Source organism: Mytilus galloprovincialis, chromosome 11 (genome assembly GCF_965363235.1).
Source record: "Mytilus galloprovincialis chromosome 11, xbMytGall1.hap1.1, whole genome shotgun sequence".
In the NCBI taxonomy this organism is placed as follows: domain Eukaryota; kingdom Metazoa; phylum Mollusca; class Bivalvia; order Mytilida; family Mytilidae; genus Mytilus; species Mytilus galloprovincialis.
The window spans coordinates 20,695,514-20,717,711 of NC_134848.1; the positions used below are offsets into that span (position 1 = coordinate 20,695,514).

A 22,198-nucleotide genomic window follows, 5' to 3' on the forward strand; every position below is an offset into this window, starting at 1 on the left:
TGATGATTACTTAATTTGTTAATAACTGTGTTATCACAGGTTTATCTGTTTGTTAATAACTGTGTTATCACAGGTTTGTCTGTTTGTTTTGTTTTGCTCTTCTGTCTTTCAGCGTGGGATAACATCTTTGGCAAAAAACAAAAAACAAAAACAAGTGAAAATGCCATAACATGAATGATAATTCTTGTTTGTTTAAAAAGTTCCATATCTTTAATGTTTGCTTTCAAGAGGCTAACAAGAAAAACAATCACATCTGATGTCACTGTTGATGTTTTGCTACGTTAGATATGAATTAAGGCTTTGTATTTCTCTCATCGCAAGTCTGCAACAAATTGAATAGAGTCGGGAAATCTGCAACTTTCAAGCATATAGATAATTGGTATTCTTAGTCTTTAAATACTCTCTAATAGCATGACGAAAGTTTTATCTTATTTATTTGATTTTGATTTTTGCACAACTGCACATTGTGGGTAATATGGTTTTTACATGTAGTTTACAAAAATGTCTTTAAAGAAGCGGTGTGCATTCGGAGAGTATTTTAAGACTAAGAAATACAAATTTATATATGCTTGAAAGTTGCAGTATTTTCCGACTCTCTCCGAATGATGGCAGGTTCAAAGGTTGTTAACCTTCGTTCTCCCGATCGTTTATATGTTCTTAACTAATTTTGAAACTTTAAGAAACTACAAGTCATAGTTTTATGATATATGGCTCCAAGATTAATTTTTGGTTATTGCAAGATCTGTTCTCTCAATAATGTTTGTAAAAACTTTAAATGAACATGGAGGTTTGTTAAATTACATTTACAAGTCATATATACCGTCTGTTATAGTCTAGATAGCAATAGTCTACAACGCATATCGTCTGTGTACCGCTAGTCAGCAAACGCTTATATTACAGATTCTTTATATCAGATTCATTATAAAGCTCAAAACACGTTAAAAGACTTATTTTGTATTGTTCTAAAAGTGCTTAAATTGATGATGTAGCTATTTTAAAAGCTAATTACATGTAACATTTATCGAAATGATAATGATCCAGATTGTATTCTTATATTTTTCTATGGACAAACAAACTTATCATTAAACAAGAAATTAATTGCTAATGATTTTGTTAAATTGGGGTCTTTATTTGAAAATCACATGGTACTTTATTACGACATCCTAATTACGGTAACATTTGGTAAACAAAGCCATCAAAACCATCATCATCACAATAAAACAGATCGCTCCGATAGCCCAGATCCAGTTTGTAACTTGTAGACTTTAGTTTTTTTACTACATAATGTTATTTCAAATCAGCATCATTATCTACAAAAGTTCAATAAAATGGAATACATTGCAATCATTAGGAGTAATAGGTAATTTATGTAAATGGACAACCTTCACAATGAAGGAAAACGTTTTTTTTTAATCTGTTTTGAGCCATATTTAGCTTCTGAAACGACGAAAGGCAAGCGTAGAAATTGTAAAATCAAAGAAAGGGAAGAGTGTAAATTGTAAAAACGAGGAAAGGAAAGAGTACAAATTGTAAACATTATGATGAGGATGGGAAAGTGTACACATTATAAAAGAGTTAGCATTGCAAAATGCAAAATGATGAGGGAAAGAAAGTGTAATTATTGCAAAACGAAGTCTATGCAAACCATGTTAATATCATTACATGAATCCATCTGATATATGCTCTTTGTAATAATCAGATCATAACAATATAATTTGCCAGTTGCAATATTGAAAATTGTTTTATTTGATTACCCATTACGACCTCTGTGGGTTGTAGTTGTCTGTTTAGCCTCATTGTCATCGTAATAAAATAGATCCAACAACCAACAAAATCAGGGCAAACGAGGGAGATACAATAGTAAAAATTAGGGAAATAAATATAACAATGATAATCGACCAGCAAGCAAATGAAATAATCAGTAAAACGAACAAAATACAATTAGAAGAAGTAAACAAATAAATATTACAATAATTTGACCAAATGGGTATGGTTTATTTCATAAATGAAAGTTATTCAATCTTCTTTGATGGACGGTCATACATATTTATTTAATCAATTTTCTCAAGGACAGCTAGAATATTATGATCAAAACACTTATCATGTTTACAGTTGGAACATATTCTTGCAGACATCTATTTCATTTAATTGTTTGATATAAGGACAGGTTATTGACACATTGTTTTATATATACCTCCGAGGACACGACATACAAACAGGTCGTCGAGACAAAGATTTCATTATGAGTGGCTGATGGTATAATTATCTATATTGCAGAAACACACACGGCTATCACCAAGCAATGTTTTGGTCAATGATTCTATTAAGGTTATCAAGGGGAAGACTTTACGTAGAATAAAATATTGAGAATGCAAACTTCTGAGTGGTCGCAATGTAATTATTGCGTCTCGTCAGATATCTCTTTTATTAGCAGCACTATCACAAAAAGAACCTCGGTTAATTAGACAAGGACAACATTTGAATTAAATGATAGAAATAGTTACAAGAACATTAGATAGAAATGAAGACATAAACAGCAACTTCTCTCAGCTAAACGGTTTATTCCAAACAGGAAAATCAAATAAATAAATGTTGCAAAAGTCCCGGATGAAGAAAGGGATTGACTGTTGTTTCATGTAACACAACTGTAGTAAAAATTAAGTACTCTACTTCTTATGCATCCCTGGATTTCAAACCTTTTGGCTTTGAGCGTTCCTGTTGAATGTAAATCCAGAACAGCGCTTTAGACGCTATTTCAATTGATTTTTTTACAGTTAAAAATTTTAAACTTCAAATCTTTTAGTGCAGATCTTGCAAGAAGCAGAAGACAAATTTGACAACAATAAGGAGAACGAAAAGATCATTTTGACAACATTCTAAATGAAGCTTAATTCCTTATTTTAAAACGAGATACTGAAGGAAACGCCAGCCGAACTTTGCTTTTAACTTTTGCAGACCGAGCTTTAAAATGTTGACTTTATTACATTATATCGAATAAAAGATCGTCCTTAACATGCATGACATATTTGCCACTGGACGTTAAGAAACAAACAATCAATGAATCATTTGTCGATCAGCACTTGTGTTGAATATAAATCTGAGGAATCGAGTAAACTTGTCAAATTTAGAAAAAGGGGTATCCCATTAAATAAAGACATATAATTTACTTCCTGAAACAATACTATTGCTATATTCCGATCCCTGTGCCTAATAAATAACTTCCTAGACAAAATATAATAGTAGTTTTCCATAAATTCTACGTTATGTCCACTTAAAAAAGGGACATTTGGCAAATTGTTGCCGATGATATCGAGACTATAATTGGTTATTGAGTCGTAGTGAGAGACAAGCTAATGCAAGGATAATAAACAGTTTGAATGGTTGTTGAAATATTTTGTATTAGACAGAAGAGCCATTAACCATTAGAGAACCAGCATTGAAAAGTACCATTAATAGATGTGATTAAGTTTCAACGCTCTTGTCGTAGGCTGTAGATCGTTGATTTCAAAACGAGGCTCGGGTTTGAATAGCCATATAGTGCTTCTTCGTGTACGTTTTGAGAGAGTTGTAATAAAGGCTGAATTATAACCTTCATAAATATGTCGGATGAAACATGGACTTGGTGTATAGATATAAAACGTTTATAAAATCTTTTTTCGAAGCAATTTTTGAGAACTTTTTATATTAATAATAACTCATCTTAAATACCATTATTAACTTTTGTATTTACGCCAGACGCGCGTTTCGTCTATAAGACTCAACAGTGACGCTCGAATTAAAAAAAGATAAGTTATAGCTATTAAATTTTGTTTTTGGTTTTCAGACTCATTTTATTCATACTGCGATATCGTTTTAATTCTCAATGAAGCATAAAGTTAAAACAAGATTTTTTTTTTTTCTTTTTTTTTTTTTTTTTTTTTTTTTTACATATTTGCGTTTATAAAATGACAGGTTCAAAACAAACAAGTATAATTATGGTACACTTTGAAACATTGATTAAAGTGTTTGGTTAGTCTGGTACATGCATGCTAAATCCAGGGAACATCGCCTTATATGACAGTTCTCATTAAAGTGTTTGGTTAGTCTGGTACATGCATGCTAAATCCAGGGAACATCGCCTTATATGACAGTTCCAATTCAAATGATTGATTCATGTCAAAATTGAAATAGCATGATTAAATCGTCAGAAAGAGGCTCATTTGCACAACGGTTTGATTTTCATTTAAAACTTACAGCTAAAAAACATCTAGCTGTCGGTTAAGGTTCGTTATATTTGTTTGACAACTAAATTCGACTTTTTTCGAGTGACGTCATTGAACGAAAATACAGACGTCTATCACTTATATAATCTCTAACATTCTATTTTTAGGTTCTCTAACATTCTATTTTTAGGGGCAAAGGAAGAGGTTGTGAAGAGCTCCGATCTTATTCCTATTAATGCATGTAGCTTTAAACATTAATATCTAATTTTGAGAGAAAAAAAGACAAACTTGTTCCTTAATAACATCTAAAATCCATTACACTTAGCCGTTGTCTGATTCAGATGATCACCAACAGCCTTTGCTTAAAGTGATCATTATTTTTTATATATATTTACCACTTCACAAAACTATAAAAACACTATTTGTATAATTTCCATTATTAATATACAGCTTTACTGTAGTACAATCAAAACACAGTCGTTAAATGTTAATTTTCATCAAATCAGATCTTTGATAATGAAGTTAAAGAAACATCTTTTGAATTTCGCCATTGATTATAAATGTATTTGTTTTGCTGATTTTGTTTGAAGTATAAAAGTTACGTGTTTTTTACTTATTGTAAACACAGATGGTTATTTTCACACAAGCAAGAACAAAAAGGAGTCTTCTCTTTTATAGCCATAATCATTTTACTATTAGTCTTGGTTTTTTTATTCCAAAATTTCCGTCTCCAGTGCATATGACCGTTTTCCCCGATGCCAGATATGTATTAGGTACAGACGACACTCAAATATTGTAACCAAGAATTGCATCACTAACGACACGATAACAGTTATATGTAACAAATATAGCTGACTATGCGGTATGGGCTTTGCTCTTTGTTGAAGGCTGTACAGTGTACAAGCTGTTAATTTCTGTGTCATTTGGACTCTTGTGGAGAGATGTCTAATTGGCAATCATACCACATCTTCTTTTTGATAAAGACTACGATGCTAAGTTTTAGACTGTTTTATTTTTCTTTAACAAAACACGGTTGGTGGCAATTGTCATGTCAACAGGGCAGCTATCTCTAATAAAAATATAGGCTTTTCACGAGTAAACGAATTGTTAAAGATAATCGTACAACTATTAAAAAGAAGCTTCTTTTTTTAAGACCATTACAGGGAATTGTAAAACTGTCGATAGAAGATGATTTGTTTGGAGTTATTTAAGTTAAAAACACTGAAGGGTCAAATAAACTTAAGACTATTTTTGGCATTTTTGTTGAAAAGAAAACCTTTTTACATTTATGTCACCATTGTATAAATCGTATTGATAATTGAAAATATAAATGAACTAATTTCTTTCAAATGCTGGTTAGTCTATTTTGAAGTATAAATCTTTTATCATGTATTGAATGCATAACACTTGCACAAACACATTAAGTTGTAATGTTTATTTACATAAAGATCCGTGTTGGATGCATCTGCACATACAAATGTTTTTTTTTCTTCTGTGAATTGTTATTGTTACGCATAATTTCAGTTTTTCTTAATGTTTTTTTTTTGCTAAATCTTAGTTGTCTGAAAACCTTGCATCTGTAAATCTGCAGTAAACGTCACATTGAGCCAGCATAAATTTAGATTAAACATATTTATTTATAGTGGATTAAGAAAATAGTGACTACAACTTAAAGTAATCCCTTTCTACTTTTCGGGTGCGAGTGCTGCCTTGTAACGGCTTAAGTCTGCTCTTTTTCGAAATCTACAAGGGTGTCTCTTAACACGGATCAGTAATGTATCGTTCCCTCCTGACGGACTATCATCGTCTCCTCTAGACCATACTCGCAAATGGTGTCAAGGGAGAGCCGAAAATTCAGTCCATGAAATTTTCTCCCCAGCATATATGTTAAAGAGCGGGTTGTTAAGGGGGAAATAGGAGACTAGGAAATTACATTATTTTTATACAAATAAGATGTGCAGGATACCACGTCATGTACCTGTTTCACATACATTTATCACTAACCATAGAAAATACATTTGGTCGGGTTGTTGTCTCATTGACATATTCCCCATTTCCATTCTCAATTTTACTTTCATTTCGAGTGACACTTTTGATGTTGCTTGTTTATCCTCTGAGAATTTGGTGAATAGTTTTGTCTTTTCGGTTGTTTTCGTTTGACCCTTCATTGTGTCATGTTTTTTTCTCTCTTTTCAATGCATTCTTAATATATTTTATTTCTGTATTAAACAAAACCCCTTCAACATTGAACAAACTCTCATATATCACCGCAATTTCAATATAGCCCTTAACATGATTGATGATTGATTGTTAAACGTCACTTTCAACACAATTGGCTACATCAAGTTTTTGTTGTCGGAGGGGCCATGAAACCTCTGTTCTTCGACAGGAAAACTAGGATGAGTAAATTTTAAGATTGTAATCGAATGCACCTTGCTTCCACGTCCGCGGGGTTCGAGGTAACAAACTTAGTGTTAAAAGACTGGAGGTTCAATCGATTAAAAACTCAGGACACTTGGAACCAAGCCCTCCCTTTTTTTTTACATTTTTGAGCTGTTCATTAGTCTAGAGTGATACTTGTCTGAGGCCTTGCTGTACTTGTGTGTGTGGTTTTGTTGTCTTTTCTATTGCGTGATCAAAAACAAGGATGACATGACAATGCTGTCAATATTTGTATAAGCACTAATTGACGAAATCCCGGTATACCATCGTAACAAGGAAGAATAATAGCTTTCTCTAACTTTTAATGGCGATATCTGTCCCTTCAAATCGCCAAATACCATCAATCATAATGTTTATATTGATTTGAAAAACGTATGCGTATTTTTGTTAAATGCAGTTCGAGTTGTTAAGAATTTTGATTGATGGCCACTTATATTATTTAAAATGTCTTAAGCGACTTGTATGATAACTCCAGTTAGGTTAATAACTGGCATTTATGGTAATCCTTTTTGATACCTTCATTTTGATGGAAATTTATCCGCTTCGGTGGTCGTGGTTCTGATTCGGGTCAAACCATCGACTTGAAAGTTGGAGTTTGCTGGTTCTCCGCTGAGCATGCGGTATTTTAAGGTGTAAGCAAAAACTGGTCGAGTCGAAGTTAAACATATAGTCCGGGTAGATATATTGGGCACAAATCTGCCACTAGAGTTTATGAAGCCATCCACCATAAGTATCGATCTAAATTTATATTTGAGTCTAGTTAAAGCTCAAATATGACAGGGTCTTTCTTATGACAACATATTAGCTGTCCCCAACCGGTTCAAGATTTAGAATTTGCTTTACCTGATGGCATTTTATTAAATGATTAACAGTTCGTAACTTCTTCTTTGTGTGAGGGGAACTTTTATTATTTGAAAAAGTCTTTGAAAAAGAATTACATGTATCATAAAGTTTTAATAAATGACCGTCATTTTACTGTTATTATAGCTTAAAGTTTATTACATATGTGTTGTACTTTATGTGTTAGTGGTTAAACTTTTATATTTGTTATTTGAACTTTTGACCATTTCTACAATTTTGTATCATGATATCATTGCGATTGGAAAAACTATTTAAAGAATAACTACAAGTCACTTTCATTTTGAAATCTCTGGAGCTTTCCTCTTTAGTCGGTGATATTTATTTGGTTTCATTGTCTCTGTTCCCTTTTGAAATAATGTTGTCTTTCCTCTTTCATCATAAGAATTCATTCGTCAAATCATGATAAATATAAATAATGTTCTGAATTTCGCATTTGGTTAAATATATATTATTAAAAAAACGGAGGTTCCAACTCCCTCATGCAAACTTTAAGTTGACCTTAGATTAATTTGGTTCTCTTAAGGTTATATATAGCTCCTAACGTTTCAGCGTATTTATCCATTCCTAACCTTTTTGGGCTTAAGCACGAATTTATAAACCGTTTGTTTTTTGTTTGAACACGCAATGCTTTTGAAAGTAATAATAAGTTCGAGTAAAAGTGATCAATTCAAAAATAATGTAAAAATTTAAGGCTGAAAATGCGAAGACTTCTCGTAGCTGTAAAAAAAAAAAATAATACACGTTTATTTTTTATATTTTTTTTTACAGCTACGAGAATTCAATACAGGAAACGTTCACACTTATTTTTAGATTTGTTGGTTAACAATGAAATATCACTACTGAGAATGTTCAGAAATAATTGAAGAAAAAATATTGACATAATAGTATATTTCTTATCTTTAGTATCATGTAGTTAAATTAATTTATTCTTCTTCATTTTCAGGTAAGTGTTTTTAGTTAAAAGGGCAAGTCCAGGTAGGAAAGTATACATTTTATTGATTTCGTCATACATGTATTTCCAGACGATTTTTCAGACCAGTTGATAATTATATCCCCACTCACGACAGTTATATGTCGACCTACATCGAAGTTGGAGTGCAGAATCATACAGCATTCATATATAGATGTTTTATTTCAAACGTCTTTAAATGGACAGTCCCCTCCCCCCTTTTCCCCCTAAAAGGCAGTTTAATAAAGGCGAATCCGGAAATAAAAAGATGCTGCAATTCTATGAAGAGTATTTTTTTAATAAACATAATGATCTTATCTAACAAATATATGTGATCAACCAAATGGATGTGCTCTATGTGTCCTTATGGTTTCCGGACACTTAATATGAAGCCCGTGCAAGACTTGGATTTTTTTATAATCTATGCTCAATTTGTTTGTCCTACTCTTGTTGCGGCTTTCATCAAAGCAAATATATCTAAACTTTGAACATTAGATATGAAAAAAATGATTATTCTGTTTGGTCATCATGACTTTACCAAAAAGTATTTCTTTTATCATTACAAATTATTGAACATTAATCTTTTATAGACTCATTGTTTTCATTTTGAAAATCAACGCTGGTTTTGTAAATCCGTAACAATTAAATTGCACAATTGAGCAGGATGAAATATATGTATAACTAAAATAAAGCAGACAAAAGCCCATGGTACCTTCATATTTATTCGCTAATCTAATATAATTTTGCAGACTCCAGTTCCTTCAATTCAGTGTCAATAGGTTGCTTCTAATCACTGACCAATTTCGAACTTGAATAAAACGTTTTACTGACACAAGACTCTAACAAATGCTTTAACAGGCGACAAGAATAGATTGATCATATTCCACGAGACACTTCTATACATATATAATGAATATAGATGAAAACCAACATGCGATGTGTCAGATACAAGACTTACAAGTCAAACATTTAATAAATTGGTCATGAATTTTTCGTACAAAATGTTATTTTGTCTATCGAGAGTTTTGACCAGAGTAATACCATTATTGTTGAAGTCAATCGCAGATATGATCTTGATTCTTGAAATGTTTATCAGTGAATTGCTTCAGCATTCTGTCAATTTATCAGAGTGAATTCATGGGAAATCTTTGTATCAGATAACAACGTGTGAACGAATGGTCAAGGCATGGGTATAGTACACGCACGGGATTAGAAACATCAGTTTTGTTATGCTAGAGGTTAGGGCAGTTATGTTAAATAGCCTCGTTATTTTTGTGCTAATGGTTTATTTAGATGCCAATCCAGGATTTTTAACAAGAGGGTCCCCAGAAATTATACAACGTTAGTAGTACATGTACTTGTAGAACATCTACAATATACACAGACAATGAAGGTGCAGGCGCAGCTACATTGTACTACTATAGTACAGTTCACGACAGTACACACTGCACCTTCCAATAATACGCGATATAAGAAGTATTAAAGGGCCGTTTAGGTTACTACAAACATGAAGTATCTAGTTCATTTATACGCTTTGTTTTAAACAATCATCAGTGAAAACGTCAAATTAGCGTTTCCAATGACCGAATTTTTATAAAAGTTTTTTGTTTGCTTTCTTATTCTGTTTTTCCTGTTTTTGCATTTGCACTTCCGGTTAGTGAACACATGTTTCATAGTTTAAAGATTTGTAAACAGATGAAGTTGCTATCTTTAAATAAATTGTCAATAAAAAAAAGTTTGGGTAAGACCTCTAAAATATAGACCAAAGGTGTGGAAGAGAGAACGATATGTGTTTCTTTCTCTAAGTATCTAACAAAGGGGCATTTCGATAAAGATAACTGTGATCCAAAAAGCAATCGAAAGATTTGTTAAAATCCCTTGTTGATGTAAATTGCATGTGTTATTTTAGAGCCAGCGATCAATATCAATATTATATTATAGTTATCGTGACAATATGATAAATCAATACGATAGTAGCTTAAATGAATTTTGAAGTATCTAAGCTTAGATCACAAATAGAAATTGTCTAGCAGTTAAATGTATCTTATGTCAACTGAAAAAAGAACAAATAGTATTAAGATTTATTTTATAAAAAAAAATCCAGTTTGACGAAAGTAAAAGAGAATGATTCAAATATGATAAAGAAATGAAAAAAAAAAAAAAAAAAAACGAAGAAAAATCTTTAAACTAAATTCTCAAGTTATTTTAAATTTAATTCTGCTTGCATTTATTAAAGTTCAGATGCAATGCTATCATTTTCCATTTATCGTTTTCTCTGAAGAGGAATCTGTCTAGGCTAGCGATGATTCAAAACTGTTTTAGCTCGTCTCCGTCTCGATATATCTCGTAAACATCTTAATATGCAGGTTGTCTCGATACATGGTATTAAATTTTCATTTAGCCTGTGTGTTACCTAAATATTTTAATTTCGACTCTGTCTTGAAACGAAGGATAGAATTTTCCGGATTTGGACAAAGCTTGATAATGTTTGAAGGTCTCGCCCAATTTGGTTATGCTTTCGCTATGTCAATGTGGTGTCTGGTATTTGTTCTATACATGTGTAGTATGGTGAGAAGGTTCATCTATATGTCAAAGTTAACAAATCTGAAAGGCGTGGTTGGACATGTCTGAAGACTTTAAATTTACCATAGCAAGATGTTACAGCTTAGACATTTTACATTATCTTTTAATAAATAGCTGTAATTTTATCGCCATGTTATATATATATGGAACGCCTTCGTAAGAGATTTATACGCTAGGAAAATATTTCTGAAATGAAATGATAATGTGTGTAATCAAGCGTTACGATTAAAGTAAATTGTATGTTTCAACATCACTCGTCAGAAATGTTATCAAGGTCTTAATGTTAACAGTATCTATGAAAGACGAGATACATTTGTACATAATGCTGCGAAGAAAGGGAATATAACAAATTATTTCTGATTAAAAGATCAAAATCATATTTCATATTGACGCAAGTTTATACATGGTAGATAAAAGAAGACATTTGAACAGCTGGGAACGTTGTTTAGTTTATTTAAGAAGAAAAATTGATTTTTTATCATACAATATTGTAATAATCAACTTTCATACAGGGTAAATAAATTGTCCTGTGACATGTATGTGCCTAGATATCTTTATTAATGGAATGTGCTAGTATAAAATTGATCGGTATATAATTTATAGAGACAGACCATGTGGTATACAACAATTATTCTCTCCCTCTCCTTATGAATATAGCATCTCTCTATCTCTCTCTCTCTCTTAATGAATCTCTCTCTCTCCTTACGAATATAGTATCTATCTATCTGTCTCTTTACGAATTCCCCTCTCTCTCTCTCTCTCTCTCTCTTAGCGAATACAATACTTCTCTCTCTCTCTCTTTACGAATATAGTATCTCTCTATCTCTCTCTACGAATATCTCTCTCTCTCTCTGAATATCTCTCTCTCCTTCTCTCTTTTTGGTAATAAAATACACGTTTCTCACTTTCTCTCATTCGCTTTCTCGCTTAGTCTCTCTAAAACAGTAAAAGGCTGTTGTCATTTCATAAGAGATGTATTCATTTCAGTGATTTCGTTCGCCGTATTAATTTATTGATTATTATATGTTTGTAAATCTACATAATACAGAAACTGTCCTTTGGTAGAAATTGGGATGATATTTATAAGCCAAACGTATTAAGTTTGTATCGATAAATCACAGATCAACACGAAACTTATCAAATATCTACCCATGTGAAGTAAAAAATATCATAGGTCGATATTATTACAAATATTCGCCAAGTAATCATAATCTGAAGGTGACAGATAAACATTTCAGTTTGTACTATTAATTACAAAAACTGTACTCATGTATTTGTGGGAGAAAACACAGTGAGTGTTACATGCATATCGAACTGTTAACATTTCAGTTTGTTAGGTTTTTTTATTGTAATGTTGACAACTTATAGTTTGTTCCGAGAAAGAACGAAAAGACCCCCCTTCCCATAATGTGTCATGAGAAGAATAGGCCGCATGTCTATCTCAATGGATATCCTACATAGAGTAAGTGATGCAGGATTGTAACTTTTGTATTCCATTAAAATATCTAATTATTGACAAAGAATAATTTAAAAAAAAACTATTTTCAGATTACGAATTTATGTGCAATAAAATGGAATAACTCAACTTTGAAATGATATCTGACGTTTTTTTTTCTTCTAAATTACGTATTGAAGCCAATTAATTTGCCGTCAGATGAACTGGATTGTTTTAGTCTTTTGTCTTTGATGTTTTATTTACAATTTATTTCTTTTTTAATCGCCCATTTCTCTCATCTTTTTTCTATTTATAGCTTTTCAATCTAATAATCGCTTCATCTGTTTAAATTATTTCTTTTGATCAGAACAAATATTTAAACATTATTTGAAGTGTGAAACACATGTTTTCTATTTGTATTTTAAGTGTAATGTAAATATATTTCTTTTATTGGCTCCCTGTCTGAGTGTCTATATTCACGTCCACCCATGGATCGTCTCCTTAACACGGAGAACCTCAGATTGGTCCCTGTCTGAGTGTATACCTACACGTCCACCCATGGATCGTCTCCTTAACCCGCAGATCCTCAATGAAAATAGATTGCTTTTATTGGCTCCCTGTCTGAGTGTCTATATTCGGTGTCTTCCCGATTGTCCCACTTTTTGAAATTACAGGTAAAAAAGTAATAATATTCACATCCACCCATGGATCGTCTCCTTAACCCGGAGAACCTCACGGAGAACATCAGACTGGTGAGGTTTGATTCGCTCCCGGTCTGAGTGTACATGTGTATACCTACACGTCCACCTTTAGATCGTCTCCTTAACCCGGAGAACCTTAGATTGGTGTGTTTTTATTTGCTGATGCAGTCTTCATTTTAATATGAATATTTTGCAGACATTTGTAAATCTTTTAGCTGTATGTCATTTTTTGCCATAATATAGTCGGTCTCTCGAGTTCAGAGTAGTGGTTCTGTCTTTGGTCTCTTCTATCTCTTTGTTAACCTCGTGTAGGTTCCACAAAAAGCAGTATGACTGAGGAGATATCTAGAATCGTTACTATGTCAACTTTATTTTCCAATATGAGTTTCATGGTTTCAAAGGCAAAACTCGGTTAATTCATCCGTTACGAGTTGTATGATAAAACTTTGTAGGTATTTTGTGTAATGGATTAAAGAACAACATCACTTCAATTTCATTCGGTTTTTTTCTTATTCTCATTTACAAGGTCACGGATTTTCTCCCCTCCCTTGGTTAGAAGAATTTAAAGGTGTCTGTACTCTTTAAAATGTAAATTTTCTCATATTTTTATTTTTTTGTGTCCATTAATCTCTGTATTTCAGCACACCATTATTCTTCATTCTTATTTCTGTACATTATTGTAAATTCTGTAAAGCCCGTATTGGCCCTTACTCGAGTAACCTATTGTGTTAAAAAGCCTAAGTGTTTATAAAAGCTAACAAATTGTGACTCTTCTTGACTATTTGAATGCATCACTTCTCTTTTGTTCTGATTATCTAATCTCGAGCTGTCTTTAGTGTCATGTATTTTTTTTTTTACATCGGACTTAAAAAAATAAGTCAAAGTAGTGTTGAGATGCTGGCATTACAAAACATATCGTAAATATAGTAAATATTACCGACTAAATAATATCGTCGAAATATAAATGGAATGGTATCGACTAGCTGTATACGGGTGAAATGCCATTCATGTATATATTGTACAAACAATAAAAATATAGCAATGAATTTATAATTTCATTCTGATAAAGTTATCATCTCCATCTACGACCTTCTTAAGTCTGACTATATACATTCAATGGTATATTTATATTGATAATAATAACATAGAAACAACTGACACTCTTTATGCATTCAACGTGATCTTACAGAAAAAGTAGACAAAAGTCATTTGATGATTTTTTTAAACTTCAAACCTCTAACATTGTCTTGCACATCCATGAAATATTTTTTGCTGGACGTTAAATTTTCTATCAGATATTGTACCATAATACTATTAATACAACAACAAATGGAAGTTTTTAACGACCTTGACTGGCTTAAAGTTTACAGCCCTTGCACGGTCGGTACTATTAATATACTTCATTGTAATGAATGAACTCTAAGTGTTATATGCAATTATCAAAGTTATTAACTTATATATGAACGAACCTAAACTATATTGACAAGACGATTAATGGTTACTTGCATACTTCTAATTTCTATTACATACATTATTGAAAATTACATTTTAGCTGTCTTGAGTGTAATGTAACTTTTATATAATAATTTCCCTAACTGTCAGCTTTTAATAGAATGTTTGAACGTTTCATATTTTGATGTCAGTGAGTGGGCGTCTCAGTCATTATTGTTGTTTCATTGAAGTATATTTCATACGTCCATGGTTGCACACAGGTTTTGACATTTGGAATTTATTTTAGATACAGACCGTTTCTCAAGCATAACGAATTAGACAATTCCATTCTTAGCACCCAAAGAAGAAAATATCATGATGCCATTGGTCGAACAATAATTTTGGGACTTTTTTAGTCATTTACAGCCGTCGGCTGCATCCGCGTGTACAAGTACTTCTCAGTACAATACGAGTCAGTAACTCGACTAGCAGGCAGGCCTCGGGGGAATCGAGCGCCACATAACATATTTTTTCGTTATATTATTTTCATTGATGGGGTCGAACTTTTTTTTAACTAACTCACAAGTACATATAATCTAGCTGATTTGCTTGTGTTTTTTAAAAACTTTTGCTAAATATGTTCAGGAATATTCTATTACACCAGATATCATTGATTTCTTTTCTACCGATTTCATTTTGTAATACAATGATTTTCTGCTAACAAATTTAATGGCCCACATCGTACCCTACCACTCCACTTTTTCTCCTTTTTCACTTTCTGAATGTACGTCCTGTTTTGAACTCTTGTTAATATTATGGATTTACTTTCAATGTATTTCAAAAATAGTTTGTGTATCGGTATTTACCTTTAATGATTCCCAATTTTCAATATGTCAAAAATATGTACGCTGTGAAAGTTACAATTTTAATTTAAATTGAGTTCATTTGTGAAGATGAATTATCATCTTTTATTCAATTCAAAAATTTAAATGCCTTATCAGTATAACGATATTAAATCTTGATTCAAATCTGTCAGAAGGTTAAATACTTCATTCATCAAAAATGTGTGACTACATCAATGTTTAACAACAAAGACTATTTGTATGAAAGTCCTGAGTAACTTCTGAAGTGAAATCTAACACTGTAGTAAGGGGCATGTCGGGTGGGGAGGGAAAACCACAAGATTTTTGTTGTTGACGAAATAATACCTATGATAATTATCAAGTAAATGAACAAGATTTTTAAGAATTTCTCAAATGCTAGAGAGGTGTTATACATACAGTCATATAAATGTAACTGTATGAGACGGTTTAAACGAGTGTAGACAAATATTTGTTTTGGTAACAAACATTGTACACTTGTACTTTATATATGTTTTATCCTTATTGCAAATCTTTATATATAGTACACTTAGCCATTTTTTTTTTTTAGATTTGAAATTTACAGAAATTTTCATGATATAAATAGCTGAAGTTGTTTGCCAGATTTTGTTTCATTTTTTTCTGAACTTTGATTCTGTATGCAAGCAAGTGAAAATGAGTGTTTTTCTGTATATTCAAGTAGACCCTCAATTTGAAAAAATGAATCATGGCACTCTTTTGTGTTTTTACTAAATTTTTGGGTTATATATTCATAATATCGAAATTTCTAATAAATGAAAATGGACGTTGTAAATAAGTACACTTGCCATGTAAGTAAAATATATCAGTACTGTATAATTTAATTAGTTGAATTAGAAGTATCTTAATATACCTTTTAAGGATATATTTTTGTTTTGATGATCAAACAGCAACTGCAAATTGCTTGAATGATCTCAATTAACTTTTATATAATACAATAACAAAGTGTACTAAGTTAAGGAAGATGGATTCTGGTATCAAAACGTCGGGATTTTAAGTAAATTTGAATTGATTTAATAGGAAAATTACAGTCTTTTTACATTACAATTGTGCTTTTGGATACAAAATGTTAAGTTCATTGCTATAAAGAATCGCCCAGAAAGAAAAACAAATGTTTAAATTAAATAAGACACTTTAAACTCTGTGTGGGAAGTTAATGGGTCTATTTACCAGTAGCTAGAAAACGATCTACAATATTTTTTATAAAATAAAGATTCCTGGTTAATCTCAAAGTTTGATTTTATCATTTTTTACATTTTCTTGCAGTAAGACCTCGGCATACTTTTTTAATGTACAGTTGATGTATTTAGAATATAAACGAGAACTCATCAACTATATATGGGTTTGTATAAGAGCGGTGTTCTTGTTTCCGTATCTCATTTTTTAAAACTAATTTTATACTTCATACTGTGTTACAGTAGAGATCGCTAGTTTTCCTTCAAAAGGTCTGTAAATCTGTTCGGGCACTCTTACCCTTTCTGCCGATAAGTCCAAATAATTATGACATCTAGGAAGGCTATTTCAAATTGTTGCTTTGACGCCTACCTGCGACGCATCAAAGCAAAACAAAGCCAGAACCCTTCCTGCCTTTTGAAGTTTATTGATCTTTCCCTAAACATTTTCGATCTAAACTTATTATTTTATTTTAGACACAAACTATATGTAGGACATTCGTCCTGAACATGTATGAAATATTACCACTGGACGTTAAGCAACCAACAATTAATAAATATATAGAACATAGTCTTGGTATAAAGCTGCTTTAAGGTAGAGCCTTCCTCATTTTACATTTCAAATAAAGCGTGGTTAATACCAGATGTCTAACTGCATTTAATGATATCGTGATATATATTTACACATTACACGCTAATCTCACGTAGTTTTGTTTTCAATTTATAGAAATCAATAAGGTCAAGAAGATCTATTTCAAGTGTTAATGAGAGTATTTTTATCGTGTGAAGGCGTGACATCTTATTAACAAGGAAAGACAAGTATCTAATCGTATCCGTTCTAATTTCCTGTGACTTTTCACTAACTGAAGGTCAGTAACCGGGGGATCGATTTTTAAGATTCTATACAAAGAGAGATAACTCTAATTCGAATCTATGACTTTGTTTCTGTTGACTGTCAATTAAAAATCTTTTACCGTGAATTCACTTCTTGTATAAAGCATGGTCGTTTTAGTTGGCACGTTAGTATTTCCTGGACACTGCACAAGAACACCTATTCACAGTTAACTGAAGTATTTTCTTTAAACAGTGAATACCATATAAAATAAGTTCTCAAAAATTCATTTCAATCTGTATGAAAAGTATATCTGATTCATCCCTTTTACTTATCTTAAAAACTATGTTCAGTAGATACTGTATTTTTAGCCCAGTCACAGTATTCAGATAGATTGACTCAGGAAAGGTACACAAAAGAGCAGCAACAATTCTGGAATGTGAAATTACTGTGCTAACTTTAGACTAATGTTGGTTTTCAACGTTTATAAACACTATGGTGGCGTTTTTAATAAAGCGATACTCAAAATTAATTTATGAACACTTATTTCAAATAACGTTTTTAATACTTTATCTGAATGAGGTCTTTTGGTAGAAAACTACACGTTCGACGCTGTCAGATATAATTGTATTCGTGCAGTTATTAATCTTCTTCTTTCGTCGCTTCTGATTGGTCGACTAAGTATTGTAATCGCAAATCAGATTCCGCATTATATTTATTATACAGGCTTTAGCTGTACTCAAAGGGAAGGTCTTAATAAAACTGTGTCGTCCATTTAATAAGCCCTAAATAAGATTGAACCCGCAGAAATTCTATAAGTAATTTTGTTTTGTTTATTTTCATTAGTATATTTATGTACATTAGTCAGACAAAACGCAACTACATCTGTGTTTTGGGAAGATGAGGATATTTGATTTGATTGCATATTTATCTAGACAGACATAAACTTATATATTTGAGCTAGACTTCATATACATTTCTGGTGTAAAGTGTCTTCGTTAAAAGATCAATCATGCTACTTTTCACGGAAGAAGTCTACAAAACATGTAATTGGTATTATTAGAAATCCTCGCAAAACGTGACTCGTTCCATGTTCCTCTCATGTCTCGAGTTAAACTAACTTTTCAGAACAAAACTTTTACTGTTTTGAATCGTTATGTAACTGAATTCAGGGTTTACCATGATATGCAAATACAACAATCAAGACAAATAGGTTAAGGATGTTTGCTCCTCCATTTTTTGATTTTTTGCCAGATTTTCGGAATCCTCTGGTTTTATCCATGTATTGTCATTAAAAAAAATTGCCCACTAACCCCTACTTTTCTTTTCATAATTTTATTACATAAAGTTTAAAAAGCCATATTTCAAAATTTTATAACATTCTTGTTATTTTTTCATAGTTTTTGAAACGAATAAGGTGCCAATGTTAAATATATGAATAATCTAGAGAGAATTATTTCCCGCCAAATTTTCAATGGCTTCTATCTCGAAAACGAGAACACAGACCCTTCATTTTTTAAAACTTTTTTAGTTACTTTATTTATATACTATCAATTTATTATAGTCTTTTAAAAAGCTTGTTATTTTTTATTAGAGTAGCGAACATCCTTAAGCCAAAAGTTGGCTAACAGTCGGTGAAATCTTCAAAGATATCACACTCCTATTTTACAACAGCATTTTTTTTTTCATATTTGAAGCATCATTGAAGTTAAAATTTTCAAAAAAATAGTAATGTCGGCAATTTGGCAAACAGTATGTAATCAAAATTCAATGAACAGCTCCGATATGACGAATGGGAGATAATCCATCCGTTCCAATAATTGTAAGTTAAAGGGAAACAATCCATCCGTTCCTATAGATAATAGTAAGCTCAAGGGAAACAATCCATGTATCCTTAAGCTTAGGTTGACTATTTGATCGATCAGCCTATTGGTTGCATAATGACATCTACCATATGTTACCGATCATCCACAGTCTTTGTCAACTAATATCATTGATGTTAGATTCAAACTCCATTTATTATGGTAATAAAACTTGTGAATGAAATTTATCGATAAGAGAAACTCATATGAATAAAAATTTGATGACTTACTACAAGTTCAAATAAATCGTGCAATGTTATAGTTACAATTATTTTCAACTGTACTGTTTCTACATTTTGTAACAGACGCATTGACAAGTCATTTTGCAAAGCTGTAATAAATATCGTTTTACTTAACATTAGGAACATGTTTTAAGCCGGGTGCTTGCTTCTCTTAAAGCATGCATTCTTAATAAGATTGCACGGTCTATCTTGTCGAATCGTAGAATACATCGTTACATGGTTTAATCTAAATTCACTTTATTCTAATATGATGCCTCAAGCTCTGTTTATGTTTTTTCTTGTTATCAAGGAAATATCAATAGATGAAAAAGATGTTGTGTTACAATTTCTCATCTTTATCGCTATATGCATATCATCTTCACAAATTACATGCTTAAGGGTGGAAATATTTTACGACCACAAATATTTGTACATATGTACGAACAGAAATACTTTAAGCATTTGCAATTATTTACAATGATAATGAATTTATTTGTGTGATATTTTAAAACTATTTTTATATCGATCCAATCGCACTTGAAGCCTTACAACAATTTTATAAATGGTGGTGGGGCCGGGATGAAGTGGTATAATAAGTGCTGTTATCTCCTTCCTTGTTGGTTGCTGTCTCATTGATATGTACCCGTTCTCTCCTTCCTTGTTGGTTGCTGTCTCATTGATATGTACCCGTTATCTCCTTCCTTGTTGGTTGCTGTCTCATTGATATGTACCCGTTATCTCCTTCCTTGTTGGTTGCTGTCTCATTGATATGTACCCGTTATCTCCTTCCTTGTTGGTTGCTGTCTCACTGATATGTACCCGTTATCTCCTTCCTTGTTGGTTGCTGTCTCATTGATATGTACCCGTTATCTCCTTCCTTGTTGGTTGGAATATATTGCACCCGCTTTTTCACATATGTGGTTAAATGAAACATAACTCCTTTAATTTGATTTGCTGGCTTTAGTCCTGTATCATAAGTTTTGTTTATAGAAGACAAGAGTGTTTACATATTGTCATAATTATAAATAAGTGTTAACAATCTTTGATTTTTTGAAATAATAAGGCTTTTCTAACTCAGGAAGAGATCACCTTACAGTTAATGTAGTTATATTTGGCAAAACTTTTAGGAATTGTTGGTCCTAAATGCTCTTCGAACTCGTGCTTTGCTAGTCCTTTTTTGTCATTCAGCATCACTGACGAGACCACTAATTGTCGTAATTTGCTTCTGATGCAGAGAAATTGGTACCGTTAATGTTACTCATAGTGTTTGCTATGTGGTACTAGTGCCAGAATATGCATGTGTATACTTCGGAGATACCTGTTAAATTATGTTTCTTGTAGAGAATCGATACATTCCGTTCTATTGTCATTTTTTTGTTTTATCATATGGAGATAATTGGTATATCCACAAGATATTTGGCAAATCATAAAACAAGCAATTATTTAAGCTAATGTACCTGTTCTAATGTTACTTTCAGAATTTGTTACAGGCCTTCTTAGTACATGTACATTTTACCTCCAGAATATGTTACGAGTCATCTCAGTGCTTGTTTATTCTTAAATACATTATTCAAGGTGCACTCAAATACGGCTTACAGTTGTGCAATAAATTCTTCAACAAATCTTAGATTTGACAATATTTCTTTAAAAACTTAATGGATGATCCTATCGGTGAATAAACCACAGTTACAAATATTTTATGATACTTTACAGGTTAAATGAGTCAAAAACATAAAATAAAACATTATCTATACAATTTATTGGATATCCTGGTTCAGAAGGTACGAGTTAAATTACTATTCTCAAGTAGAAAGAAAATGACGATATATTGTTTTGTTTCGCTGGGTTGCTCTGTTTCGTAGACTTGACGTATTATATTATTTTCTAAAGGGTACCTTGCTGGTATAACAAACGGTTTTTAAAATAGTCTACTTTAAACATGCCTACGGATATCAATCTCCTCTTTTGCTACGTAGACAACTGGAATAGACCTAATTACCCCTCCCCCTTCATTACATTGCTACTTTGGTAATTAGAAAATCAAAGTGAACAAAATAACGATATTACGTATTGGTTTTGTTCGTAAAAAATATAATATTATGTGTTTATCGCTGAAACAATATTATCAATGAAAACTTCTTTAGGTATCATTTAACAACAAAAGAAAACACATTTTAAAAATCAATCGGAAGGCTCTCTATACACCTGTCTAAGGTATTGCTAAAGCCATTTTAATATCTCAAAATCTCATAAAATTCATATCTATTGTTAAAAAATCGTTTGTTGTTTGTAAAATATAATAATAGTGCTTTGAAGAATTGAAGGCTTTCAAAATTTTATTATAGACAGCGTGATTTGGGTTATGTATGGAATTAATTTTTATACATTTGAAACAGATCAACAAACATGCAGTTTTATGCAAATTTCCAATAAAAGAATATTTCATATGTACCATCGCTGTGTGTGGTCAATAAAATGAGCAAGTCGTTCTTGTGTACAAAATTTTATTAACCTATATATATATACAGCATTAATTTTACAGGGATTTGAATAATGGTTGAGAGAAGATTAAGCTTTGATACAAATGTGTATGTCTATCAAGTGTAAG

At 31.7% G+C, this 22,198-nt stretch overlaps 1 protein-coding gene across 9 annotated transcripts in view; it reads left to right on the plus strand.

The window, feature by feature from the left end:
• LOC143051848 (atrial natriuretic peptide receptor 1-like) overlaps positions 1-22,198 on the plus strand; it is a 375,823-nt gene that overhangs the window by 220,504 nt on the left and 133,121 nt on the right. The window lies entirely within an intron of this gene.